Source organism: Macrobrachium rosenbergii, chromosome 53 (assembly GCF_040412425.1).
Source record: "Macrobrachium rosenbergii isolate ZJJX-2024 chromosome 53, ASM4041242v1, whole genome shotgun sequence".
Lineage (NCBI taxonomy): Eukaryota > Metazoa > Arthropoda > Malacostraca > Decapoda > Palaemonidae > Macrobrachium > Macrobrachium rosenbergii.
In genome coordinates, this window is record NC_089793.1 from 51,168,342 (window position 1) to 51,189,927 (window position 21,586).

Below are 21,586 nucleotides of genomic sequence, written 5' to 3' on the forward strand. Positions count from 1 at the left end.
TAAGACTAGCAGAGGTTAACATCAAGAGAGGGATCTTTCAAGGCGACTCACTGTCCCCGCTACTCTTCGTAGTAGCCATGATTCCCATGACAAAAGTACTGCAGAAGATGGATGCTGGGTACCAACTCAAGAAAGGAGGCAACAGAATTAACCATCTGATGTTCATGGACGACATCAAGCTGTATGGTAAGAGCATCAAGGAAATAGATACCCTTATCCAGACTGTAAGGATTGTATCTGGGGACATCAGGATGGAGTTTGGAATAGAACAATGCACCTTGGTCAACATACAAAAAGGCAAAGTAACAAGGACTGAAGGGATAAAGCTGCTAGATGGGAATAGCATCAAACACATAGATGAGACAGGATACAAATAACTGGGAATAACAGGAGAGGATATAAAACACCAAGAGATGAAAGACGCGACCAGGAAAGAATATATGCAGAGACTTAAGGCGACACTCAAGTCAAAACTCAATGCCGGAAACATGACAAAAGCCATAAGCACATGGGCAGTACCAGTAATCAGATACAGTGCAGGAGTGGTGGAGTGGACAAAGGCTGAACTCCGCAGCAAAGACCAGAAAACTAGAAAACACATGACAATACACTAAGCACCACACCCAAGAGCAAATACAGACAGACTATACATAACACGAAAGGAAGGGGGGAGAGGGCTACTAAGCATAGAGGACTGTGTCAACATCGAGAGCAGAGCACTAGGGCAATATCTGAAAACCAGTGAAGACGAGTGACTAAGGAGTGCATGGGAATGCATGGGAATAAGGACTGATAAAAGTAGATGAAGACACAGAAATATACACAGACAGGAAAATAAAAAACAGAACAGAGGAATGGCACAACAAACCAATGCACAGACAGTACATGAGACAGACAAAAGACCTGGCCAGCGATGAAACATGGCACTGGCTACAGAGGGAAGAACTCAAGAAGGAAACAAAAGGAATGCTAACAGCGGCACAAGATCAGGCCCTTAGAACCAGATATGTCCAAAGAACAATAGATGGAAATAACATCTCACCCATATGCAGGAAGTGCAATATGAAAGACGAGACCATAGCAAGCGAATGTCCAGCGCTTGCACAGAACCAGTACAAAAAGAAGCATGATTCAGTAGCAAAAGCCCTCCACTGGAGCCTGTGCAAGAAACACCAGCTAGCTTGCAGTAATAAGTAGTATGAACACAAACCTGAGGGAGTGATAGAAAATGATCAGGCAAAGATCCTCTGGGACTATGGTATCAGAACAGAATAGGGTGATACGTGCCAATAGACCAGACGTGACATTGATTGACAAAATCAAGAAGAAAGTATCACTGACTGATGTCGCAGTACCATATGACACCAAAGTAGATTAGAAAGAAAGAGAAAAAATTGTTAAGTATCAAGACCTGAAAATCGAAATAAGAAGGATATGGAATATGCCAGTGGAAATTGTACCCATAATCATAGGAACACTAGGCACGATCTCAAGATCTCTGAAAAGGAATCTGGAAAAACTAGAAGCTGAAGTAACTCCAGGACTCATGCAGAAAAGTGTGCTACTAAGAACAGCACACACAGTGAAAAAAGTGATGGATTCCTAAGGAGGCAGGATGCAACCTGGAAGCCCACACTATAAAAACCACCCAGTCGAATAGGATGATTGTGATAGACCAAAAACAGAAATAATAATAAAAATAATGATCAATAATAATAATGATTGTGAGAAATTCCTCTCAAAACAATTTTTTCTGATATTTTTGTGTATTCACTTGTTTCCATGCGACACTTCTCTTACTGTGTAGTTATTAGGATCGTCTGTCTCATAGGAAATCATTGATTTGATTTTTCGTTGTGAATTGCCGTCTGTCAGTTAATCAACAGACAAGAACTATGTTGCTGTATTTGCATGTGTAGTCATGTGAAATCCAAATATATTCGCATGCTTGTGTATTTTGTAGAAATATTTACGACTCTATTGCTTGTCATAATAAGGGTGAATGAACCACATCTAATTCGAGAATGACACTGGCATTATTTTGCCTGATTTTTAATTTTACTATGATTCTAGCATGAAGTCTTGAGCACTGTTTTAGGTTAGTGTTGAATATACAGTAGTTGATACATTTGTAAAGTCCCTGCTCAACGCGTTCCCTATAGTGAATATCCCGTTTCCTGCGGTGCCTTCACATCGACCTGGGGTCATATGTTTTTCACCATAATTGTAAATTGTATCTTTTATTGTCTTTCCAAATGATCATGCTTTATGTACATGTAACGAAGTATTTATGTTATGCATCAGACATCATTGATCACTATGTTTTCTGTATGAACCTGTCCTGTTTTTGTAGAGAATTAGTTTGACCCTAGGTCATCTGTAAATCTTTGTACCCGCGGTCTCTGCGAAGTACACAGACGTCCGCACGCCGCTTTATAAGCAGCTTGCTTCATCAATAAACCAGCAGTACTTGTCTTCCTGCTCATTATTTTGCACCTCTCTCACAGTGGTGACCCTGGAGTGGTTCACGGAAGCCATTAACAGACCCAAACGGCAACTAAGTCTTGGCCCGATGAACCTTACCCACGCCCCTAACGGACTAACTATGGCGCTCTAACAAAGCGTTTGGTCGTTTACCGACCCTCGTCGGCAGGTCACCAGCGTCATTAGTGGACCCACACAGCACGCTCCCCCAGTGTGTATTGGCGTGAGTATTCCCCTCACACTCCAAGTGAGAGCGCGAAATGAGCATGGACGCCGACATTCCCAACCCTGTACAAATTACCACGAACCTCTCGGAGGCAGACACCTCCCTCTCGCAACCCCCTCCAGCGCACACCTCCACGCCGGTACCTGCACCCCACACAATGACCCCCCCTGACAGACCAGCCAAAGACGGCCCTTAACATAAGGCTGCCGCTATTTACCAGGGAAAGCGCAGTGTCCTGCTTTTACAGGGTCGAGGGGCAGTTCAGGGTGGCAGGCCTAACGGACGAGATGTTGAAGGCAGACATCGCCATCAATGCCCTCCCGGAGGAGATATACAAGATCGCCCCGTTGTTGATGACGACGTCAGTCCCTGCCACCTTCCAAGAATTAAAATCCACTCTTGTCGAGACCTGCTCCCTGCCGGTCTCCGAGAGAGCTGCCCGCGCCCTCAATCTCGCCCTCAACCCCCGGCAGGAGGGAAACCTCTTGGAAACGTGGCATGCCCTCCACGACCTCCTCCTCCTCCCTGAGACTGACAGCAGCGGCAGGAGCAAAGAAATCAGCCTGTCAAAGGAGATCTACCTGCGGCAGCTACTGCCGGAGGTCCGTGGCAGATCACGGACGCATACACCCTGCTGGTCGAGGACCTAATCAGGTTAGTGCAGCAGCTGACGAATTGCACAAAGGCGGCCAAGCGGGCGGCCACGCCCGCACACTCCGCCAACTGCCTCCTGCCGGAGGACCCCACCACAGATCCCGTCAACGTCATTGAACAGAAAAGGCCGTCCCACCAGCAGAAGAGGGAGGTTAGGGAGAGCTGCCAGGAGATGTGAAGCCCCCTGCCCTTTCTTCCCTTCAAAAAAACGGAGGTGGCAGTGGCCAACCACACAGGCCGCCATGGCACCAGCAGCAGAAACACCCCGGGGGCCCTTACCAGTAGGGTTCTACGTCCGCGACACCATCTCCGGCAGGATGATGCTGGTCAACACGGGAGCCACGCGTTCAGTGTTTCCGCCTTCAGGAGAGGACTGCAGACGCCCGCTGGACCTGACTGCCTCCCTGACGGCCGCGAATGGCTCCCCCATCCTCTCCTACAGCACCAAGCTCCTGTCGATCTCCATCCTTGGCCGGAGGTACGGCTAGGACCCCACTCCTAGGGGCGGACTTCCTCACCCACTTCGGACTGGCAGTCGACGTTCTGCAAACGCCTGCTGGATACCGACTCCTGCCAGTCCCTGCCTTTGTCGCCAGGGCCCAAGGAGGCCGCCATCTGTTCCGTCGCGCCCCACCAGTATGGTTCCCTCCTGAAGGAGTTCCCGGAGGTCTTCAAACCCGAGCTCTGCCAGATGCTCAGGGCTCCTGCCAAACACAGGATATACCACTACATCAAAACGAAGGGGCCCTCAACGTGCACAAAGTTCTGACGGCTTCCCCCGCAGCGCCTTCAGGAGGCCAAAAAGGCATTCACTGAGGTGGAGAGGATAGGCATATGCAGGAAGGCTCCCAGCCCGTGGGCCTCCCCCCTTCACATGGTGCAGAAAGCGGACAGCACCTGGAGGCCCTGTGGCGACTACAGGTGGCAGAACCTTGCAACAGAGCCCGACCACTACCCCCTGCCAAACATGCAGGACCTGACAGCCTCTTTCCATGGGGGCCAAAATATTCTCAAAAATGGATCTTTTAAAGTCATATTTTCAGGTACCAGTAACGCCAGAAGACATCCCCAAAACCGCCATCGTCACACCCTTCGGGTCCTACGTCTTTGCCTTCACCTTCGGCCTGAGGAATGTGGGCGCGACCTTCCAGAGGTTGATGGACAGCATCCTTGGGGACCTGGACTTCTGCGTCTGCTACGTCGACGATATCCTAATCTTTTCCAGATCCCAGGAGGAACATCTACAACACATAAAAAATGGCCTCGTCGTCAGGTTCGACAAGTGTATCTTCGGCGTCGAGAAGGTGGAATTCCTGGGCCACGAGATGTCCCCCAAGGGTGTCCGCCCAATGTCGTCGAAGCTGTCGAGAAGCTCCCCACCCCTACCTCCATCAGGGCCATACAAGAATTCCTCAGGATGGTCAACTACTACAGAAGATTCATCACAGGGATTGCTCACACTATGGCCCCCCTGACGGAGGTCCTCAAGGGACGTCCAAAATCCTTAGTGTGGGGCCCCGACCAGCAGAAAGCCTTCCTCCTGATGAAGGCAGCCCTCGCCAAAGCAACATCTTTGGGCCACCAGAACCCCAACGCTCCTCTCCAGCTGACGACAGACGCCAGCGACGTCGCCTGCTGAGCTGTCCTGGAGCAAGTCATCAGGGGGGACCCCTCAGCCCATCGCCTTCTTCAGCAGGAGGCTAAGCCCCACCAAGTCCAGCTACAGCACCTTCGACCGGGAACTCTTCGCAGCATACCAGGCGGTACGGCACTTCATGTTCCTCTTGGAGGGAATGCCCTTCACAATCTGGACTGACCACCAGCCACTGGTCCACGCCTTCACGAAGTTGAGGGACGCATGGTCCTCTAGGCAGCAGTTTCACCTCGCGGCCATTGCGGAGTTCACCTGCACCATCAAATACCTCCCTGGCAGGAAGAACCCAGTAGCTGACGCCCTCTTGAGGCTCGAGAGTGACTCAGTACAGCTCAGGATCGACTATGAGGACCTCGCCTGTGAACAGGCTGCAGACCCTGAGACCCCTGCCTACTGTACAGCCGTCACGTCGCTGAAATGAAAGAACGTGCCCTTTGGCTCGGGAGGATCAACATTACTGAGCAATGTTAGCACCGGACGCCCTCGCCCCCTGGTGCCTGCTTCCAGACGTCGGCTGGTCTTTGATGTCATCCACAGCCTATCCCACCCCTCCGGAAGGACAACAGCCAGGCTGCTGATGGAGAAGTTCGTTGGGTACGGCATATTGAAGGACGCAACGGCCTGGGCAAAGCAGTGTATGCAGTGTCAGGCCAGCAAAGTAGGACAGCACACTGAATCTGGAGTGGGCGAGTTTGCCCAGCCAGAGAGACGCTTCGGGCACATCCATGTCGACATAGTGGGTCCTCTTCCCCCATCAGGATGAGCCAGATACCTTCTAACAGTCGTTGACTGCTCCACCAGGTGGCCTGAAGCTACGCCCATTGAAGCAGCCACCTCCAGTGTGTGTACGGAAGCCCTCCTCTCCAGCTGGATCAGCCAGTTCGGTGTCCCAAACCACATAACAGACAGAAGACCAGCTTTCCTGTCCAAGCTGTGGACCGCCCTGGCACGCCTGATGGGGACCACTCACCACAGCACCACTGCCTACAACCCTGCAGCCAATGGAATGGTGGAAAGGTTCCACAGGTCTCTGAAGGCGTCCCTCATGGCTCAGTGCTCTTCCGAGAATTGGAAATACCAGCTGCCCTGGGTCCTCCTCGGGTTGAGAACCGCACCCAGAGCCAACGGCGACCCCTCCTCTGTGGAAAAAGTCTACAGGGAGACCCTGGTAGTCCCGGGGGAACTCGTTGCAGAAGACAGGGACGACATAGGGACGCAGAGGCTCCGTAACAGGGTTGGAAATTTCGCCCCCTGCCAAAGGACATTCACCGACAGGACATCCCCCTTCATACCCCCCGGGCTATCCTCTGCCACCGACGTCTTCATCAGGGATGACACCGTGTGCCAACCTTTAACTAGACCCTACAGATGACCTTTCCTTGTACTGGAAATGAACAAGAAGGCATTCCGAGTAGCCGTCCATGGGCAGGAAGACTGGATATCTGTAGATCATCTGAAACCTGCATTCCTGGAGGAGGACGTCGGAGGCGGTCCCCAAAGCCTCCCGCAGGGTGTGGCACCCCCTTTGACAGCCCCATGCGCTGGAAAGAGGCGTGGGCATCCCCGAAAAACCCAGAAACCAGGCAGGAAGCCACCCCAACAAACAGCTCCAGAGGGCGCCGAGGAAGGCGACCACCCTCTCCAGTTGACATCGAGGCAGCAAGGCCCCCTTCGTCACCCCAGCAGATATCTGCTTTGATCAGATGTTGCCTCCGTCTTTGGGGGGGGGGGGAGTATTGTAAAGTCCCCACTAATCGCATTCTCTATAATGAACATCCCATTTTCTGCAGTGCCTTCACATGGCCCTGCGGTCGGCCAGAACACGTTTTTCACCATAATTGTAATTTGTATATTTTATTGTCTCTCCAAATGACCATGCTTTATGTGCATGTAACGAAGTATTTATGTTATGCATCAGACATCATTGATCACTATGTTTTCTGTATGAAACCTGTCCAGTTTGTGTAGAGGATTAGTTTGACCTCAAGTCACCTGTAAATCTTTGTACCCGTGGTCTTTGCAAAGTACCAGACATCCACACGCTGCTTTGTAAGCAGCTCGCTTCATCAATTAACCAGCAGTACTTGTCCTCTTGTTCATTATTTCGCACCTCTCTCACACATTTCCATATGTTAAGAGTTGAAAATTGTGCTCTGTCATTTCAAATACAGGTTTACTAATTACTGTTACTATTATTTTTCATCATTCACACGGATATATACCATCGAGAATACTATATTTTACTAATTACAGAATTGGTATGTCACGGGAGAATTTTTCCCCCCACCAAGACATTAAGATACGAGAAAAGAGAGAATAACAATACTACTATACAGATGCACTGTTGTCAGTCTTCTTGCCTGGAGACAGGGGTCGGAGAATGGTACTGTGTCATAGTTGACACGGTGGGTATGAAGACTACTGACGTTTACGCTGCCTGGGAATTAGGGTAGGCCTGTCCTACCTGCTATTACATGAGATTCCTTGGGTGTATGGGTCTTATTACTGATGAGGCCAGGTGATGTCTTCCCACTGGGAGGCAATTGAAGTGCTGATTTCCATTTTAGTGGTAAGGTACGATGGTATTGAAGAAAATCCCTGGTACTCAGTTCGTTTCTTTATTACTCATTACATCATGCCAAATTTCTCCCAGGCCTAGTCTCCCGGACTTGGTTAATTTACATAGTCTTCAGAACTCCTGGACTAGATCCCTGGAAATATTCCTTTTATTTAATTTTTATTTAAAAGAAAAACCATACAAGTGAGTATTTTAAAACAACAAAATAACTCTTTATATTGAGAGATCTCAAAAAAATGTCAACTACATACTGTGGGAATTGCTTTTCCTTCACAACAGGATAAGTATCAAAAATGGAGCAGCCCTGGAATCAATTAATTTACAGTAAGGTGTAAATCATTTGATACCCTACTCCACACAGTACTAAATGTTTGTACACAACATATGTCAATGGATAAGACTACCTGAAAGATTTCTGAGAAACAAACTAAAATGAGGTAAAACTAGGCTAAGGTGCCTTTCAACAGGATATAGTCTAGGCTAGGCCTCTTCATGGCTGATTTTTGACTAGGTTACAATAGGCCACAAGTTAGGTTAGTTTAATGAGGGTATAGGCTAAGTCCTATGTACTGTAATTAAGTTTTCATGAACTTTATATATATATATAGCCTAAGCTATTTGTAACAAAAATAGTCATAATTCCTCATTCAAACAGGATTAGTCTATGGTAGGCCTCCTTAAATTACTGTACAGCCTAGCCTAAGATCGTGATCGGCAGTGGAAACTGCCATGAGGGAGGTAGGGGTAAACCCAAGATGCCCTGTCAGACGGCCATTTTGTGGCACCCTTTAGGCACTGGTATCTACAAACACTTTACACAAACAAAATACTTATAACTATCTTTTCCTAACGTTTTACAACCCTATCAAATCGCAAGTTACAATTCAAACTAACACAGCAAAATATCATGACAACTAATGAATGTGAAGAATATTTCACGACCGCAAAAATTTTCACGTTAAGGCGTTGCAATCACGTTTGACTGAGCATGCAACAACGATGCACTTAAATCTTCGTCTGCTACTGTTCTTTCATGATAGTGATCTGTTCCAACTAATGAACTAACGGTAATATTATGACTTTAAAAGCTTACCTTGCAAGGGATAGATAATAACTTGTATTAATAATTTGGTAAATTAGCCAAAATGAAGGGTGGACCAGTTGACGTCCTTTTCACACCAACAGCGTTCTCGTCCCTTACATGTTTCTTTAGTGTTACCAATATGCAGACGAAAGATTCAGGACAGCGCTCCCATACTCAGAGTGAAAGAAAAACAAAACAGGGACTGGCTACACTGCTATGCATTCGATGTCCACAACAAAAACGAAAACATTTTATAGTCCCAATCACTCTTACAACAGTAGTATAAAGATATTAGAGAAGGATGATGAATCAATTCCTAAATAAACCACTAAATAATTAAAGGCATATTTTTCCCATTACAGGTACAGTCACTCAAAAATGTTTTGCAACATGTTCCAGAAGTTTTCGTTCACCTAACTGTAATTTGTTCTTTTGATATTTACAAGGAAATGTAATTTTCCTATTCGACTTTGGTTATTAATCATACAGTTAACAATATAAAAAAGAATAGTGAGCGAAAAATTCATATTAGGAAAAATGACGAAACATTTTGAAAAATTTCACTTCAGATGATTGGGCAAAAGAGTCAAAGAAAAACTATAATTCGAATCCAGATAAAAGCTTATTGACTAATAAAATAATATTGAATAATCATCAATGAAATTATATATAAATAAAGAAAGAATTCAACCATTATTGTTGTCAAAAACAAAAACAAAAAAATCTTGTAACATCATATGTTATCGTGTGACTCCACATTTGGGCAGGAAAATTAAACTAAACTGTCTCTGTCACTTGCACCGATAAGATGGGCAACGGACTCAGCCAAACCACAATCATTAGAATTCTTTAGTTCTTAAAAGAAATACCAGTTATATTAATTTAATTAATATTTTGGCATTATATATATATATATATATATATATATATATATATATATATATATATATATATATATATATATATAAATATTTAGGGATTCAAAATTTTAATAATTTGATTTTAATAATAATGTGAAGCAAATCTTTTACAAAAGTGTGTTATGTTACATAAGACCAATAGTTCAACTTGGATGGTTACTGGTTGAGACAACTAAGATGATTAATTGCTGTCCTGACCCTCCCTCAAGTTAGTAACTTACTTCACCACTATTGTTCAGTTGTTTCACGCGCTTACAACTGAAAACAACCATATGGAGCAAGCCCTAACCAATGGACTATCATGTCTCTCAGGATCTGAAAAACACAAAAAATCACTAAAACAAACCCTGAAAACTGTTTATTTTGGTAAAATTACAGGTTGGAAACTAAATTACTGCCTCCCTCAAGTTTTAACTTACTTCACCGGGGAATCCGTGTTAACAAAAACAAAACCTCAAAACTGTTTAGGGGAATCCGTTAACAAAAACAAAACTAAAATACCTTCGATGGAGTTCGATTTTTTTAAATTTAAAAGCACAAACATATTGTTCATAAACTGTGGTAATCCACCAAAACAAAACTTTATAGCTAATAGCCTAATGTGGTAATCCACGAATAACAATGGATGAATTCACAATAAAAGTGGTAATCCACTGTAAAACAAAACTTTTAACGGTAAAAAAAAAAGAAACCGAAAACAAAATTGGAAAATTCGTAATTTCTTTTGATCCCGAGATTTATTTTTAACAAGGTCTTGAGAAGGAACTAATTTAATCCAATGTATTAAATCATTATGGCTAGGGTATCAAATCAACTCATGTTCAGATGTGAAAAGGCTGACTCACCTCAATACTCCTGCCGTTCACTAAATTACTGTTGCTCCTGCTGCCCCCCAAAGTGGCATAGTGTCGGTATCACTAGGGGTTTATCCTTCCATGAGCGAGAGTTGTAAAAATGTCCACCATACAACAAGGATTTTGCCTGAGAACTGCCTTGGGAACTCCGCCCGCCTCGACAAATACTTCCAGCTCTTTTTAAAAAACAATCCTAGGCGGCAGATCACTAGTAACAAGGTTGTTTAGAGGAACTAAAAGTCAGCCCCGCTCAGCCCTTGAACATGATAAACATAATATTACGAATAATATTTAGGAAGTTTGATACTTATCTTATACTTAACAACAAAAAGAAATCACTTTCAACTTCTCCAATTTTGGTTCACGATAAAATATTTTCTACAGTATATAGGCCTATCTTGTTTGCTTGTACGATACTTTAGCTGTTGCATATATCAGTGGCCTTGAAGAAGACCAGGTGTTGTAACAGTCAGTGGGATACTACGTGTTTGTGTGCCTGACTCTGTTATTCTACGCTTGTGACGTGTAAGTCTCCTTGCTCTTCGTCGTCGTCGTCGTTATCGTCGCTGTGAAAGAAGAAGAAGAGAAGGGGGAGGAGGAAAGAAAGAACAAGTGAGTCCCATCCGTTCCCCATCACCAAAATCTTCATGGTTTCCGTCATCATCAATCTCTCTGGTAATATCATTGTTTCCTTCTTTTCTATTTCTTCTTTATTATAATTATTATTTCTTCTTCTTCTTCTTCTTCTTCTTCATATTCTTACTCTTCTTCATATAAGAGATTTCCTATAAGAGAGAGAGAGAAAGATGAGGGGAAAAATGTCAGTGAAAAAGAACCAAAACGTAGCACAGTTGGCGAATGGAACAAGTACGTCATCATCATCATCATCATCAGCAGCAGCAGCGTCAAGTTGCCAGATGCGTAATAACGATCAGTGGCCTCCGATGTCTGTTGATTAAATGGAGAATATTTACTCCATTCATATATTTATTTAGTTATATTGGGACTCGAATAAAAACTATAGGAATTCTCTCTCTCTCTCTCTTTTATATATACTATATAGACTATCTCTCCTTCTCTTTAATATGCTGAATAGAAACACTTCTAGTAGAATTCAGGTGATTCTCTCTCTCTCTCTCTCTCTCTCTCTCTCTCTCTCTCTCTCTCTCTCTCTCTCTCTCTCTCTCTCTCTCTTCTATATTCCAAATCTAATTTTTTTTCCAGGATATTTTATCTCTCTCTCTCTCTCTCTCTCTCTCTCTCTCTCTCTCGTTTATAAGTTAATAGTTCATGTAGAATTCACATCATTCTCTCTCTCTCTCTCTCTCTCTCTCTCTCTCTCTCTCTCTCTCTCTCTCTCTCTCTCTCTCTTCGTTTACAAGCTAATAGTTCATTTAGAATTCACATCATTCTCTCTCTCTCTCTCTCTCTCTCTCTCTCTCTCATCTATATTCTAAATCTAATTTCTCTCTCTCTCTCCTAGATTCTAAATCTATTTTTTTGTAGAAATTATCTCTCTCTCTCTCTCTCTCTCTCTCTCTCTCTCTCTCTCTCTCTCTCTCTCTCTCTCTCTCTCATCTATATTCTAAATCTAATTTTTATGTAGAAAGAATTTCATCTCTCTCATCTATATTCTAAACCTAATTTTTCTGTAGAAATTATTCTCTCTCTCTCTCTCTCTCTCTCTCTCTCTCTCTCTCTCTCTCTCTCTCTCTCTCTCGTTAACATGCTGAATAGGAACACATCTAGTAGAATTCAAGTGATCTATCTGTCTGTCTGTTTGTCTGTCTGTCTGTCTCTCTCGTTTATAAGCTAATAGTTCATTTAGAATTCACATCATTCTCTCTCTCTCTCTCTTCTATATTCTAAATCTACTTTTTTGTAGAAATTATCTCTCTCTCTCTCTCTCTCTCTCTCTCTCTCTCTCTCTCTCTCTCTCTCTCTCTCTCTCTCTCTCTCCTGTTGCCATGAAGAACGAAAATCAAAAGCAAATACATATCAAAAATCAAAGTAAAAATGAAGCAAATAAAGAAAGGAATAAAGAGTATGAGACGAAGGAGAAACAGCAAGCCGGCACCACGTCATGAAATGTCAGCACCACAGTATGAGGCATCAGCACCCAGGTACAGTGCAACAAAGCAATGGATGGTGCAGATATGGAGATAAATGCAGATACAAACACAAAATGAATAATTATGAAGATGGAAGATCAGTTATTTTGGGAAAGTTGGATTTCTTAATGTCCAAAGTTATGGAAATGAAGAAAAGAACAACATATCAGAGCAGGGAAGAGACATGGGAAAATCCTTATTATTACCCATATTAGATAATGGGGATAAAACGCAAGCCATCATAGTGATGAATGCACAGGGTTTAGTTTCGAGTAACTCAAAAAGAAAAATAGAGTTCTTAGAAGAACGAACCCAAACTGAAAAAATAGATATAATGAATATAAGTGAAACCTGGTACTCACAAGAGACTGGTAGTGTTGATCAGATAAAGGGTTTCCAAACTTATAGATCAGATAGAAAAAATAGGAATCAAGGGGGAACCGCGATATATGGGAGTGACATAAATCAAAGAAAAATCTGTGAGAAATATAGTAACACAGAATGTGAATTAATAGCAGTAGAATTTGAATCTGAAAAATTAGTAAACACTGTAATATACAGACCCCCTAATACTAAAGGGTTTGACATAATAATTGACAAATTGGATGATATATGTAGAAATCACAAAGACTGGAATGTACTCCTATCCGGAGACTTTAACTTTCCTTTCATAGAATGGAAAGAACGAATAGGGGACTGTGGTTGTATTTATACATATAAAAAGGAGAGTAATAGTAGCGCAGAAGATAAGAGGCAATTTGAAAAGTTATTAGATATGTTACTAGAACATAACATTCAGCAAATAAATCACCTGCCAACAAGAAAGGATAATATTTTAGACCTAGTGTTTGTGAACGAGGTGAACTATGTTAAAGAAATAGTGTATAATACGAGTATTTCGGAACATAATGTCATAGAATTAACAGTCCGTTCCAAAGCACATGAAAACGGAGATAAGCAAGAGAAGAAAAAATGGGAAGGATATGGAAAATACAATTCCTATAGTAAAAATATAAATTGGTCAAAAATAAATGAAGAATTAAACAAAGACTGGGAAAACATATTCGTAAGTGATAATATACGGGTAAATATGGATATATAAAATATTAGAAGAAATAGTGGAAAAATATATACCGAAGAAGAAAAGTAAACATCAGTAACGCATACCAAGAAACAGAAGGATCTTGTTCCAGAAAATCAGAAAGTGGAAAAAAGGTCTTGCAAAAGAAAAGAATGCATGGAAAGTGATGGAACTAAAAAGTAAGATAGAAAATGCAGAACAAAAGATTATACAGTCAAAAGAAAATGAAAAACAGTACCTAGAAGAAAGGACCCTACAAAATATCAAGCAAAACCCAAAAATCTTTTACTCATATGCAAAAAAGATGAATAAAATAAGAGTAGAAATAGGCCCTCTAAGAACTGAAGGGCGATTAACGAATGAAAAAAAGTAAATATATAACATATTAGCAGAAAGATATAAGAGTGAATTTACACCTAGAATTGATAATGAAGATAATGATACAGAAATAAGGGATGAAAATAGTGAATATTTATCGGACATAGATATTACTGAAGCCGATATTGTGCAGGCTATTAATGAGATTAAAAATGGATCAGCAGCAGGACCAGATGGCATACCTGCCATTTTGTTAAAGAAAGTGGTTCATTCAATCGCAAAGCTGCTCGCAATATTATTAAGACAAAGTATAGATACAGGCAAGATTTATGATGAGCATGAATTAGCGCATATTACCCCTACTTTCAAAGGTGGATCAAGACTTGAGGCAAGTAATTATAGGCCTGTGAGTCTGACATCTCATATTATGAAAGTTTATGAAAGGGGAGTGAAAAAATATATAATGAAACATTTAATGAAAAATAGTTTGTTTAATATAGGACAACATGGTTTTGTACCCAGAAAAAGTACACAAACCCAACTGCTAGTCCACCATGAAAGCATATATAAAAATATGATATACGAAAAAGATACAATGTGGTTTACCTAGACTTTGCAAAAGCTTTTGACAAGGTAGACCATAATATATTAGCGAAAAAAATTAGAAAACATAACATTGTGGACAAAGTAGGAAGATGGATAAAAGAATTTTTGCAAAACACAAAACAGATAGTGATTGCAAATGACGAGAAATCGGATGAAGCTACGGTAATATCCAGTGTGCCACAAGGTACGGTGTTAGCTGCATTGCTGTTTGTGATTATGATTGCAGACATAGACAGTAATGTTAAGGACTTGGTAGTGAGAAGTTTCGCCGATGACACAAGAATAAGTAGAGAAATTGCTTGTGATGAAGATAGGAACTCGCTACAAAGAGACCTAAACAAAATATATAAATGGGTAGAGGTAAATAGGATGGTATTTAACTCTGATAAATTTGAATCAATAAACTACGGTGATAAAGAAGGAATGCTATATGCATATAAAGGACCTAATAATGAGACAATCACAAATAAGGGAGCACTTAAAGACCTTGGTGTGATGCTGAATAGGAATATGTTATGCAATGATCAAATAGCAATACAACTGGCAAAATGCAAAGCAAAAATGGGAATGTTGTTCGGCACTTCAAAACAAGAAAAGCCAAATACATGATTATGCTTTATAAAACGTACGTGCGTAATCCACTTGAATATTGCAATATAACATGGTACCCACACTACCAAAAGGATATTGCACAAATAGAGTGTACAAAGGTCCTTTACAGCTAGAATAGAAGAAGTTAAGGACCTTGACTACTGGGAAAGACTACAATTCTTAAATTTATATAGTCTTGAAAGGAGAAGAGAATGCTACATGATAATCCAGGCATGGAAACAGATAGAGGGAATTACTGAAAACATCATGGAGCTAAAAATATCAGAAAGAGCAAGCAGAGGTAGATTAATAGTGCCCAAAACTATACCAGGAAAACTAAGGAAAGCACACAGGACATTAATCCACCACACACCAGCATCAATAATGAAGTGTCTATTCAATGCGCTACCAGCTCATCTGAGAAACATATCAGGAGTGAGCGTAGATGTGTTTAAGAATAAGCTCGACAAATATTTAAGATGCATCCCACACCATCCAAGATTGGAAGGTGCAAAATATACCGGAAGGAGCATTAGCAATTCTCTGGTAGACATCAGAGTTGCCTCACCTGGGGCAACCCGAACTAACTGTAAGGTCTGTAAGGTAAGGTAAGGTCTCTCTCTCTCTCATCTATATTCTAAATGTAATTTTTTTGTAGAAAGAATTTCATCTCTCTCTCTCTCGTCTATATTCTAAATCTAATTTATTATAGAAATAATTCTCTCTCTCTCTCTCTCTCTCTCTCTCTCTCTCTCTCTCTCTCTCTCTCTCTCTCTCTCTCTCTCTCTCTCTCTCTCTCCTAAATCCATTTTTTTTTTTTTTTGTAGAAATGGGCAGATGTGACAAGCGGAGTTCCTCAGGGTTCTGTCCTTGGCCCACTCATGTTTTTGATTTACATTAATGACATTGATGTAGCTTAACTAGAGAGCCTTGATGGCCAAGTCGGTTGGAGCAGCAGCCTCGAACTTCTCAGAGGTCTGTGGTACGGGTTCAGATCCTCAACTGACCGGTCTGAGAGGCAGACACTTTGCTATCCATGTAGACACCCCGGGATTATGTCCGTAATCAAACAGATAGGTTTGCTTAAAAGCAAATGGGTGCTACAGACTAATACACACACCCACAAAGCCACTCCAACATCTTCTAAAAACATAACAGACACCTCATACGTTTTGACTGTCGACCTAACTGCGCAACAACTCACTGCTGGGAGAATGGGCGCTGGTGACTGGTACAATACATGTACATACGTTACTGGGGTCTAAGCAATGACAGGCAGGGCAGCTGATTGAGACTACAAAGTCTATCCCAAAGCCAAATCAAAGTCCTTCGAAAAGAAGGCATCGTGCTTACCCTATACAAAATGGGAAAAAAGCATGTTAAAAGAAGAAGAATGTAGGCTTAACTAGCAGGATAGGCAAATTTGCAGATGACACCAAACTAGGTGTAAATACAGCAGACCCAGATACAGTGGAAAGTTTAAGAAATGATCTAAGGAAAATAGGAGTGTGGTAAAAAAGATGGCAAATGCCTTTTAACCTGGATAAGTGTAAAGTGCTACAAATAGGAACAAACATCTCTCATGCCAACTATATGCTGCTTGGGAATGACATAAATAGTGTAGAACAAGAAGGGGACCTTGGAGTCATTATTACCAAGGACTTAAAATCCACAAAACAGTGCATAAAAGCTGAAAAGAAGGCACAGAAACTACTGGGATACTTAAAGAGGCAGTTCAAATACAGAAACAAGGCAACGGTGTTGCAGCTCTACACATCCATAGTTAGACCTCATCTTGAATATGCAGTACATTTTAGGTCACCAATACTAAGAAAGGACATAAATAGATTAGAAGGGGTACAAGCAAGAGCCCCAAAGTTAATTCCACCCATCAGGCAAATAGGTTACCAAAGACGACAAGAGTGCCTGAACATGCATGGCTTAAAAACACGACGATTGCGAGGACAACTAATAGAAACATTCAAAATACTGAAAGACATAACAAAAGTAGATAGTAACCTCTTCACATTAAACGAAAACCAGACAAGAAATAATGGATGGAAACTAGAACTGAAGAGATACAACATACAAGATATGTGACACATGGCATAAACTGCCACTAGAAGTTGTAAACAGTAACAGTGTGGAAGAGTTTAAAAGAAAGCTAGACAAAATCATTAGAACACTGTGAATGAACCGTAAAAACTGCTTCTAAAGATAAGAGAGCACATGATGTCTTCTCAGATGGACTAATAAGTCACTGAGACATCCTAATCCTTGTAACACCTTGTAACTCTCTCTCTCTCTCTCTCTCTCTCTCTCTCTCTCTCTCTCTCTCTCTCTCTCTCTCTCTCTCTCTCTCATATACTGCATATACATTTTGTTATAAAAAAAAATGCACCTGTCCTCTAAACCTCCTGGGGTTATACACCGGGAGTCATGAGTTGGACAGAATGGCTTGTGATTGGGATGCCTTGTCCCAACACAGCCCTCCAACGAAGGCTTCAGTTCCGGGTTTGGTCCTTGGATCAACCTGATCGTATGCCCAAGTGGTGGAGCAGGGGCCTGGGTGTTCTGCTGGTGGTCTCACTCCTGCTGGGAGAGTAGCCTGGGAAGACCCTGTTCTGGAAGGATCCGGGGGTCCTTTCCCTTAGGACATGGGGTTGATTCGTCGACACAGTGATCTTGGGGAAGGGGCCATGGCCACATCCATGGATCATCCATCTGCCCTTGAAGCCCACTGGGGACCTAAGAAGGAACCTAGGGCCTCGTTGGGTCTGCCATGGTCAAACAAGTAGCCCAATACATACACTATATCTTTGTGCAAGCCGACGACAAAAATGAGGTGGAAACTATCTGCCGCACACTCCAGCAGTGCAATTCTCTGAATTACACTGTCGAATTCACCAATAACGGCCAGCTCCCTTTCTTTGACGTCCTTATCTGCATGACCGAAGACAGCCTAGGAACCTCTGTTTATACCAAGCAGACTAACTTAGGCCTTTGCCTGAATGGAGAGGGCCCTTACTCACTGCTCTGCCTGGCAGGACACCCGCCAAGAACTTGACAGGGCCTCCCAGATGCTCATTAACAATGGGTACTCCAACAAACAAGTAAACAGAGAAGTACGTGCAGAGCTGGATTCCATGGTACAATGAGCAAGAGAGACCGCAGCCCCATCCCCAGGAGAAAATCAAGCTGTACTGCAAAGCGAGAATGCACCAGTGATATCAAGAAGATGAAGACATCATGAGGACAATTATCACTGAAAACATATTCACCACTGAAGTTGACACCAAGCTGGACCTGGTCGTCTACTATCAAAATCGGCACATGAGAGGCTTAATCATGAAAAATAACCCAACCCCGCCAACAAGAGATCCTCTGAAACAAACTAATGTGGTCTACCAGTTTCAATGCCCTGTCCATGGATGTCCCGGCTCATACATTGGTATGACCACTATGAAACCGTCAAAGAAGATTTCATGTCATGCACAATAAGGAGCGACAAATATCCATACCCGAAACTCACAGCAGGATGCCATCTCCCGTTACAGAATTATCAAGAACACCACAATAATTGGGAGAGCCTCAGACTCACAAAGTCTACAACTACTAGAGGTGCTCCTCATCCAGCAAGAGAAGCCTTCTCTGAATATGACTCAGGAAGTGCTCTTCCTCCCAACAAATATAAGAACAATAATACTAAGACCTGCGACTGACACTAGAACGAGCGACACCCCCGGCCTAGAAACACTAGATCAGACAAACAATCCTGCCACCAATGTGAATAGACACAGGAGGACACCCGGCTGTGACATCATGCAACGTCATGCACTGCCCAGTGATGCCACGCCCCTACCCCGCCGGTCAGCAAGACTGCAACAGCATGACCTTCATGCTTGAAAAGTTGGCTTGAGGAAAACTTCACCAGTCAATAGGCAGCGAGCATCCTGCCCTGGCCAATTAAAATTCAGCATGAGGCCTACCCCCTGCTGACCCTTGTCTCTATATTGAGTAGACCCGACCATCAACATTACTCTACTCCTGCCCTCAGCCATGAACATACCCAGTTGGAACTGGGAGAAATGTTGGCGAAATAATTGTATACCTTAATAAATACCTCTATTGTAGACAACTATACGGACCATGTCCTCCATATTCAAATATACAATTAAATGCAGTCCCCGAATTTCAGCTATTTCCTTCCTGAAGATGAATAACATCGGAACGTTACTTGCCTGATGCAGTAGCAGAGAAAAAGCAATAATTAGAAAAATGGAGAAGACTTTACAAATTGAATGCAGCTGATGCAGCCATTTCATGCAGCAATAATATAATAACAATAATAATAATAATAATGACAGATTCTGGAGATGACACTTCATAATTGCAAACTAGAGAATAAGTCATTTAAGGAACAGATGCCTCACTATCCCATCTTTCCCACAATTTAGATCTTGCCTCACTGCTTAGGGTGCTTTGTATGAGCGAACTGCTGCTGTTTCTCAGTTGAGTGATCAGACTGGACATTGTTCGCCTAACAATGATTTTTAAATTATCCTGGCAGCTTTCTATGAACATGTGCATGGCAGAGTGATAGCGAGCAGTGTTTGTGAGGCATCTCATAATATCATTGTGAGCAACAGTGATACGTTTCATGGTCTCTCGGGTATAATTCGTCCACAGGGAACGCCCGTATATACTGTAGCAGTATGAGCTGAAGAGCAGCAGTTTCATGTCTCGGTGGCAGAAGGCAAACCTCCTTGCAATCATGTTGCCAATTACACATAGTTTACAATACCTCTGTTCTGTCTGCCCTATGTTTGAGGTCGTCCATGAAAATGTGGCCCAAATATGGAAATTCATACACAAATTCCAGACAATGATTTCTGAGGAAAATTTGTGGTTCAGCAATATGCTTAAGTGATCTAAGGAGTAGCGACATACACTGGATCTTGGTTTCATTGTATAGGATGTCAAATTCCTCTGCATATTGGCGGCAAGTGTCAATGAGTCGCTGGAGACCTTGTACTGATGGGGAAATCAGAACCATATCGTCAGCATAACAGAGGTTGTTTATTGTTGTTTTGTTGTTAGTGCATCCGATTGGGGGTGAGTTCAGTTTGACATTCAGGGCGTCTGTGTACATATTAAACAGGTATGGAGAGAGAATGCCCCCTTGCCGGAGCCCGTTTAGGGAGCTGAAGGTGTACAACAATACGTTATCCCATTTGACACAGAATTGCTGTGTGAAGAACCAACAACATAAAATGCCAATTAAATATAGTGGTGTGTCTCGCTTGTGCAGCTTCAGGAAGTGCTTCAGGTAGTTTACTCTGTCAAATGCTTTTCTCACATCTGCAAAACATAGGAAAACAGGATGCTGATGATAGATTCAGGTGTAGATGCAGGTGTTGAGTGGTTTGTCTTGTGTAGAAAGGGGAGAAGCCTCACTAGAAGAACTGACTCAAGTATCTTAGACACAAGCAGGCGATAATTGCCAGGGTCAGCTGCATCCTTTAGCTTGTTTTTTTTATTAATGATATTAAGTGAACTAAGAGTAGGGAGTCTGGAAGAGACTGGTGAATTATGGATGCACTGAACAGAACAGCTAGCAAAATGTAAATTATCAGACGGAAGACTTTGAAAGCTTCAGCAGGTAGACCATCACAGCCTGGCGATATATTATTAGGTAGGTTGTTTGTGGCACCGCTGATGTTGCCTGGCGTAATTCAATCTGCGAAACGAAACGGTTTTATCAGTAAGGAGGTTATCTACATCCCTTCGGGAGTCTTGATCGTTTATGCAATGTAGGATAGTGTTGAAGTGATCACCCCACATTCTTACAATAGCCTCGTCACTGACAGCTTCTTCTACTCTTTGTGATAGCTTTTTAGTTTTGGGATTTAGGGATTGAATATCTTTCCAAAGACGGGGGTAACCGCCAGATTCCAATTTTCTAGACATTGCATCAGCTCTTGGTTGCTCTTCATTCAGTCTGCAGTGCTTAAGGGCAAGTTTGAACCGCGCTTCCACCCGTCGCATTAGTAGTGCAAAGTGTCCTTCCCTCGGGCTACCATTTTGCCTCCACAGTAAAAACATTTCTCGTGAATGTGTATACAGATGTTAAACCAAGTCATTCCATCAAGGTATATTACGAGAGTTGCCTAGACGAGATCTAAAGGTATAACTGCTGCAGGCAAGCATAGCAGAAATTATATTCGTACAGAATTCTTTCAGATCTCTCCTGTGGTGGTCATTTCTACATTTTGGGATAGTGTACAGTAAGGCATAAGGAATTCTTAACTTTTTTCTTTTTTATAAATTGTTTAGGTAAGGAATTCATCACTTTTTTTTTATTTTTATAAATTTTTTAATACAGTGTTTCGACTTATGTCGTTTTCCATCTTCCGTCGCACCTC

The 21,586-nt window shown here is 42.4% G+C and overlaps 1 protein-coding gene and 1 long non-coding RNA gene across 3 annotated transcripts in view; one reads left to right on the forward strand and one right to left on the reverse strand.

The window, feature by feature from the left end:
* The first annotated feature begins 10,926 nt into the window (after positions 1-10,926).
* The window catches only part of LOC136834453 (uncharacterized), a 38,203-nt gene continuing 27,543 nt past the window's right edge, over positions 10,927-21,586 (forward strand). Inside the window, exon 1 of one of the 2 annotated variants that reach the window (XM_067097055.1) lies at positions 10,927-11,066. The gene's annotated coding sequence lies outside the window, so the exon portion shown is untranslated. Of the gene's footprint in view, positions 11,130-21,586 lie in introns of both variants that reach the window. The other variant, XM_067097056.1, reaches the window with a different exon arrangement.
* The window catches only part of LOC136834455 (uncharacterized), a 42,396-nt gene continuing 31,917 nt past the window's right edge, over positions 11,108-21,586 (reverse strand). Inside the window, exon 3 of the long non-coding RNA XR_010851815.1 lies at positions 11,108-11,239. This is a non-coding gene — a long non-coding RNA (uncharacterized lncRNA). The remainder of the gene's footprint in view (positions 11,240-21,586) is intronic.